Consider the following 8,336-nt stretch of genomic DNA (forward strand, 5'->3'; position numbering starts at 1 on the left):
AATGGATCCAAACAAGCAAATGGCAGGAGGACTCCCACTATGAGAGCTAAACTGTGAATCAGATTCACTGTAATAGAATAATCTTCAGTGTTCATTGTTTATCACAGGGTTTTTTTTTTTTGTATTTTCTCTGTCCTCTTATTGTATTTAGGGAACTTATTTTAGTTGTTTTAGGGCTCACATTGATCACATGTGATATGTTGTATATTCACATTTAATTTGCTTGTCATGAGTATTTTGTATTGATCATAATGGGAAACGTCTGTCCCTTCAGTTCTGCTATGCAGTACTCATTCCTACTTTAGTCTCTCTTTTTGTAATTCATGTCATGTTTTGATCCTTTTTTTTCTGTTGGATTTGTGCCTCTTTCAAATAATAAAAAATCTCGATCCATTAACCAAAGCCATGAATAAAGTGTTCATTGTGAGCTTTGTATAGTAGGCGTACTCCGTCCTGACATTTCTTTTTATCGTTGTCTTTCCAACATGGTATCAAGACAACCTCTCTGTACCTCACTTCCTTTGGTGCCAGCTTCACTCCAGTTAACTTGACCGAAAGGAAGTCACAGCTCATAGCTGTTGCCTTTGGGTATAATTACAACTTCAAAGTTGTTTCCATTTTGATTCAAACGTTGAATTTATTCATTTGTATGAAGCAGCACGACGTTCCAAATCATTCAGATGCGATCAAGATAAACACCGACAGGCTTCGGCAAGTCTAAAATGAACAAAAGTAACGATATTTGCAAAACACACGTGAATCTCAGCTGAATGGAAAAAATACTGGCTTAGTCTGCTGTGCAGCTGTGCGGTCGTTTTGTGGTTGCCTTCTCACTGTGTGGCCTTAGAATTCAGCACTGCCAATGTCACAATAAAATAGGTGGGCATATTTTTCTTCACAAAGATTCAGCAAAGAATCTGAGAAAGCTACCAAGTATTGAAAGTCTGTGATATATTTTTTCCGCTTCCTGTTCAGGAGTCTGACAGGTAAATATTGATAGTAGTAATGGACACTGCAGAGGCAGATTAGTGGTTATTGTGAAATAATCCATGAGCTGGTCTGCAGTGCAAAATGTTGTCTCAGCAATGAAGGAGACCATCTAAGGCCTTAAAGGAAATAGATGTTGCATAATGCTTAGAAGGAAGGTCTTGTCTGGGTCAAATATAAAACTGTTTCTCTATCTACATGTGCTTCTCAATAAGTTAGAATGTCATCAAAAGGTTTGTATATTTCACATGTTCAGTTCCAAGTAGAAAATAAAACTTATATATGACTTTTTTATGCACACATTAATTTCCATTCTATCAATTTCAACAATTATTATGGCTAAGAGAGCTAAGGAAAACCTTTCCTCAGAAAATTAGAATGGTACCCAAAACCGCAAATAAAAAAAAAAAGAGGTTTCTAATGCAGACATTTTATGCTACGTAATTATGTGGGAGATTGTTGACTGGATAGTTGATACTCTCCACAAGAAGTGTAAACCATCAAAGGTCATTTCTTTAGAAGCTGTTTACAGAGTGCCAATCAAAGCATATTTGTGGAAAGTTGAGTGGACGAAAACAATCGTTGTACAAAATGGTTTACAGGGATAATTGCTATCTTGAGGGTATTGTGAAGTAAATTATATTCAAGAGATTGTTGGAGATTCAAACGATGAAGACTGCTGCTGAATTCAGAGACCACTTACAGATGTATTCAGGACATGGGCTACAACTGTCACATTCCTTGTCTTAAGTCCGTCCTGAACCAAAGGTAACATCAGAAGCATCTTACCAGGATAAGTACAAACTCGGTGCAGCCAACTATCAGGAAATGTTAGAACACTTCATGCTCCTCTCTGCTAACAAATGTTATAGAGATTTATTTTTCCAGCAAGACTTGGCACCCAGGCTGCTAAGCAGCAGTACAGTGATCAGTGCTGTCACCTTGCAGCTAGAACATCCTGGGTTTCAAACCCAGTCTTTCTACATGGATCCTGCATGGATTCAATGGTCCAAAAGCATGCATGTTAAATTAACTGGTACTCTCCGGATTAGGATTAGGTTTGAGTGTGTTTGTGCATGGTGATTTGTGCTATGTTTCTCCGAGTTGCGGTCAATTTTAGCCTGATTAATTTTCTCATTTTGAGAGTTAAAGTTAGATTCTCTAATTTCATCCAGTATTAGGCTACATAATTCACGCACATTTTCTTAATCCTTGATATTTCCAAGAATTATGTATTGTTTGTTTTATTGTTTGCTATTTTTAACGTCTATTGTAAAATGAACAAGAACCACACACAAACAGTCATTCCCTGTGTATGTTTGCCATTGTGGCTCAGTTTGTTTTCCCATGCTCCCCAGCTCCTGCTCAAGCCGGACCGTGCTTGCAGATAGCGTGCCATGTGTAAGTGGGGCCTGTTGTTAGGCAGACACCTGCGTCGCTTGGTTCCCTGCCAATGTCTTTTATTCCTTCCACTCTTTCTTTTTCCTTTCCTGCTCCTCTCTGCCCTTTCCTAGTTCAACCCAGTTTTAAATATTCTCTCTGAGGTTGTGTGCGTTCGTTTACTTGAGAGGGATTTGCAGATTGACTTACACTGGGCAGGTTGATTTTATGCTAGACTAAAAAGAATTTGGACTCAGCACTGGTCATTTTAAAATGTTTGGGGAGACATTTTGAGGATTTTTACCGCTCGTAGTATGAATAAGCCTCTAGCAGTATTTTATCATGGCCCTAAGCAGCTCATCGCTGAAAACTTTTGCAACAAATCCAAAGATCTCAGGTCCAGCAGATCTGAAAAACAGCAACAGTCTGTGTTTGATCTGGAGCCATCAAGGCTTAGGGACCAGATGGAACTGTTCAAGTAAAGAGCGCCATCTAGTGAAGATATAGCTATTTCAAGTGTAATTACATATGGGTAATAGATTGTCACCTTAATGGAAATAAGTCAAGCTGATTAGAGAAGTCAGTAAATGACAGCCTTAAACCGCCTGGTGCTTTTATTTCCCCCGGGGGCAATCTGAAAACGGATCTGCCAAACCGACACCAGCCACTGCCCTGAATCACCGCCAATATACCCGTCTGAAAATGAAACCATGAAATAAAACAGTTCAGGCCTGTTTTCTGCTTCAGATCCCCCATTTATTTAACTGAGTCATTTAACCTTCTAAGATTAGATGCTGGCATTCATGCTGGGTTTATTATTGAGTGCAGACATGTGCTGAGTAATGGTGAATCAAACGGTGTGTATGAACTTAAGCTGTCCTCTGTGCCTCGTGTTCATTTACTCTCCTCGTGCAATAAATCAGTGGGAGAGGAGGAGGGGTCACATTGATGAGACAGGCTCCTTACAATATAATAGAGATGGATTCTAGCTCTCACTCTCCCTTAGCTTATAAACTAGACATGATGCTGAAGACACAATGACCCCCACCACTGGCGAAGCTTATAGGTCTCTTTATGACCTTGGTGATGGGATTAGTCATTTTCATTACACAGGCCAGTCAGATGTCACCTACTTATCTACATTTGCTGAACTAGGTCGGGAAAATATCCATCATTATTACACGTAATTGCTACTTCACTGCTTAAAATGTTATATTTTATTAATTTATAAAATAGCTTGAATAGTATGGAGTGTGTTTAGCTTGTGTGTGTGTGTGTGTGCACGTGTATCTGAGTGGTTTAGACTGTGGCCCTCAGATGGAGGAGAGAGGAAAAAAAGACAAGCAAGGAAATTGGATAACAGAACCTCAAGGTCAGAAGGGCATCAAAGATGAGATGTACTGTTAAGAAGGGGAATCGGTTCTGCTCAGATCCTGTTGTTAAGATGGCCCTTTTATCTTTCAAGGAGAGTTGTGCAAACCTTTTTTGATAAAGGACTGTTTGCACTCCTGCTTTCACAGTGTAGCTGCAGCCTCCCTTGTGCAGCGTTTTGATCTGGTAATTTGGTCAGGGTGGTTTGCAAAAGTGTTAATACCCGTTAAACCCTTTCGCTTTTTACATTACAAATGTAAAAGCTATATTCCAGGATTTTATTCAACAGGCCATCCCAAAGTAGTGCATTGTTGTGAAGAGGAATGAAAAGGATTCCTGGTTTTCAATTTTCTTTATAAATAAATATAACTTGTAAATAGTTGTTTGCTTTTGTATTTAACCCCTTTTTTTATCCAATATCCCAAAATAAAGTCCAGCTGAACCTAATTGTAATGCTGCAGAGTATGTTAGTTTTGCTCTGCTCTACTCTGCTCCATTCCTGTCTGCTCTGACTGCCTTGTTAACTCTGAGCAGCTACACCTGTCACCACTAATTAGTGAGAGCTGAGCACCTGCGCTCAGCTCGATAAATACCTGACTCTCCCTGCTTGTAATTGCCAGATTCTTGAAAGCCTTTCGTGTGATCAGATCACCTGCGTTCCTTGATTGCCTTCCTGTGACTGTCCCTCAGAGTTCTGTGGATTCCTGTTTCCCTTGCCACTGCCAAACACTTCCATTGGTTTGGGACTCTGGACACTGAACCTTCTGCAAATAGTCTGATCAAGCCTCTCAGCCTAACCCTCTGATATCTCTGCCTTTGTGTGATTCCTGAGAAACCCCGGACCCTTCTCTGACTAAGCCAACCTACCCAGACCGCTTGTATCACCGCATTGCTCAGTTTCTCTATATATGACCCTGGACTGTTCCCTGGACTACCGTCACACTGCTACACTGCTCACTAGCTGTCTCAGACCTGTGCTGCTCCTGTCAAGTACAAAGCAAGTGGAGCCTTAGGACCCACATATAGGATCCAGTGCAATTCAGAGAAGGTAAATGGCTATCTTTCAGTGCTTCCAACAATCCATTGAGTTCCCCACAGCCACTGACATGATCTTCTCTCTTTCAGTGGTTTCTTGTGTGTGCTCCAGCCTGTTTCCTGCTGTTCACCTTTGGCTTAAATAAATCTTTTAAAACTACTCCTGTGTTTTGGATGAATTATTGGGTCCACTGCTTGATTCATTACACTAATGCCTGACTGGCACCAAACTCTGGATGGACACTAACTTTCTAAAGCTCATAAGCAACAAAACAGAATTACTCATCACTGGTCGCAAATCTCTCATACAGTTACTACCTCCCCCACAGTGCAGAAGTTTGGCCTCACTTTTGACTCCATCTTTTCCTTCCAACCCCACGTCAGTACCATCACCAGGACATCCCTCTTCGACCTATGCAACATTGCCAGTCTCCGTCCGTCCCTCTCTCACCCAACTGCAGAGATGCTTATCCACGCCTTCATAACTTCAAAACTCGACTACTGCAACGGCGTCCTTCATGGACTTCCTCATGCGTCTGCAATAATTACAGTATATCCAAACTTACAAAGCCCTCAGTAACCTTGCCTTCTTCATTGACACTCTCCTACCCCCACCTTTGTTTTTCTGGCTAAAGCCTCCTGACCCCCATCAAAACCAAGCACTGTATCATGGGGGACCAAGCCTTTGCTGCCATTTCTCCACCTCTCTGAAACTCTCTTCCTTGAAAACATCAAGGAGTCTAACTTTTACCCACCTTTAATCACTTTACCTACCTACCTTTAAATTACTAATCAAAACTAACCTCTTCAACTGACCCATTCACTGTAATCCCCTTTTCAACTTACAGCTATTTGTTTGTGTTTCCCTTTTCTTATAAAGTGTCTTTGGGTGTCCTATACACACTATATACTGTAAGTTTTCTGTATTATTAATATTAAATGTCAAGTCATAATGAGCAATCCCCCCTAGACACTACACACAAATACCCCAAAAACTGTTTATATGTCACAAAGCATCTAAAAATGTTTTCTATAAATGTGTAACCTCTTTCTTGAAGGCTTCTAGCCTTTGATTGGCAATTATTCAGGGTGACAACCAAACAAAACCTTTCCCTTGTGTTAGCTGGAATAGGCTCTCTAACTGTATCAAACTAAACTGGGAACAAGAAAATGGGGACCAGACATAGAGGGTGTTTTGAATTATTTATTATTACAGGAAAACTGGTGGGAGTCAGGAAACCTCGGCAGGACTGAGCAGGGACCTCTGAATAGGGAGAGGACAGGTTAATGTCTGCAAAGGAGTCAACAACCACAGAGAGATTCAAATAAAAAGCCACTAACCTTCTCAGGATCCAAAATTGGGGATTCAATCTTGTGGGTGTGTTTCTCTATCCTCTAATGAGGCCAGTGAGAACCATCAGCGGAGAGAATGCTGTCACAGCAGGTGGCAATTTAGCAGTGAGGAGTGCAGGGTTTAAACACTGCCGCACCATCAGGCAGCTTAGATTGGCAAAGAATACTCCAGAAACTGAGTCAAAAACGTAGAGGCAGAAGTCAGCGTACAGATCCAGCTGAAAGTCAATCCTCAAATGCTGCTGCACAGGAACAGTGTCGTAATCCAGAGACCAGAAGCTTGGTAGAAACCAGACAAGGCAAAGGGAAAGAGAGATATCCAGGAGATAGAATCAAGGTCGTAGAGTATAAGCTCAGGCAAGGACATGGAAGAAACGCTGGACATGTACTCACAAGAGCTTTTGATAATCTGGCAGAGAGCTGTAGGCAGAAGAGCATTTAAGTAGAGCACATCACAGGTGGGAGGCATGAGGCTGACTGCAACGGAGAAGGTGGGTGTGGCGGAATATGGAGAGCAGACAGGCACCAACCCAATTTTTAACTTAAATGAGAGCATTGAGTTTCAACTGCTGAAACCAAAAATGGACACTGCACCACACTCGCATAACTGCACTTTTACACATTTGCACATATGCTTCATGCTGCTGAACTGATGAAGCCACAAAATGGACTCTGAAATGCTGAAGCCACAAATAGACTATTGCTTACAGTGTTACATTGTTTTTCATCTCAATCGTTTACATAAATCGCTGCTGCATCTGGATACGTGAATAGCACACTGTCTATTTCCCATGCATTGTTTACATTGTTACATTGTTTTTCATCTCGATTGTTTACATGAATCGCTGCTGCATCTTTGTCCTGAGGAATGGTGCGGTCTACTGTGATTTTTGGAGTGATTTCTAGAGTGATTCTTTTCAAGCTGTATGCAAGCGAAATTTCGTTCTGTACGCACTTTGTGTATACAAAATGACAAGATATCTATCTATCTATCTATCTATCTATCTATCTATCTATCTATCTATCTATCTATCTATCTGTCTGTCTGTCTGTCTGTCTGTCTGTCTGTCTGTCTGTCTGTCTGTCTGTCTGTCTGTCTGTCTGTCTGTCTGTCTGTCTGTCTGTCTATCTATCTATCTATCTATCTATCTAACTATCTATCAAGAAAAGATGCACAAGACCAAGTCAAGTAACAAGCTATTCACGTCCAAGTCCCCACCTCTGCAATATCCCAAGCCTTGAAAATCTCACAGTTCACTGTTTACTCCATCATCATAGTGATAGAGAGTGACTGGCACGTTGCAAACCCATGGACCCAAAGACATGGCCGTCGACCTAACGTGACAAGTTGGGCAGGGCATGGTTTGTAGTAACTGTCAAGATGCTGCGCAGATCCCTCGCTCAGGTGGAATAATCTGTCAGAGCTGTTACTTGTGCCTTCTACCATTCTCATGACTCCTACAACTGTGGTTACTATCACATAAATGAAGCCTGCCTACTTTGATGCTACATCGGGTGTGGATTTGACGAAGTCAATCACGCAAGCAGGCTTCCACCTTTGCGATATTGTTTTGGCTTCCCTGGCACATGTACGGAAACAGCTGCTCTGTACCATGTGGCTGAAATGTCACGACAGGACAGAACTTCAGTTCTGCCTCTGCAATTCAATGCTCTGTTTGCAGGCTGATGATCTAAAACATTTGCACTCTTGTTATCTTCGCTACACAGACGAATCGACCTTTGAAAAGGAAAAAAAAAAAGCACAGAAAAACATGGTTGTCAGATTGTGTTAGTGTGAATCATATTAATGGAAAAATGCTTCAATTGGATTATAAATATATCTGTTGGAGGAGAGTCGGTGCTCTGAGGAGGGAGTTGATCAGGCAGCTGGTGGCAGCGAGCCACGACGAACGTGTTTGGACGAGATTTGAGACGCTCGGTTTATACTGACCAGGCATCCACTCGTCTTTTCGTTGCACTTTCTGTTTTGAATAAACAAAGCGGAGTCCACTTGTTTATTCAGCTGAAGTAGAACCAGAGGAGAACCAGCGTCGGAGATCGAGGAAGGAGGGAGGGTTGCAGGCAGATGAGCGCAGAAGGAGAGGGAGGGAGAGTTTGTCTGCGTGCCAATCAGCCCACTCAGCAGTCAGTCCTCGCCAGCCAGGGGTCCCAGCGGGAGCGTCTCAAAGGCAAACACACACCACCACCAC

The sequence above is a fragment of the Fundulus heteroclitus genome, chromosome 13 (assembly GCF_011125445.2).
Source record: "Fundulus heteroclitus isolate FHET01 chromosome 13, MU-UCD_Fhet_4.1, whole genome shotgun sequence".
Classification (NCBI taxonomy): Eukaryota; Metazoa; Chordata; class Actinopteri; order Cyprinodontiformes; family Fundulidae; genus Fundulus; species Fundulus heteroclitus.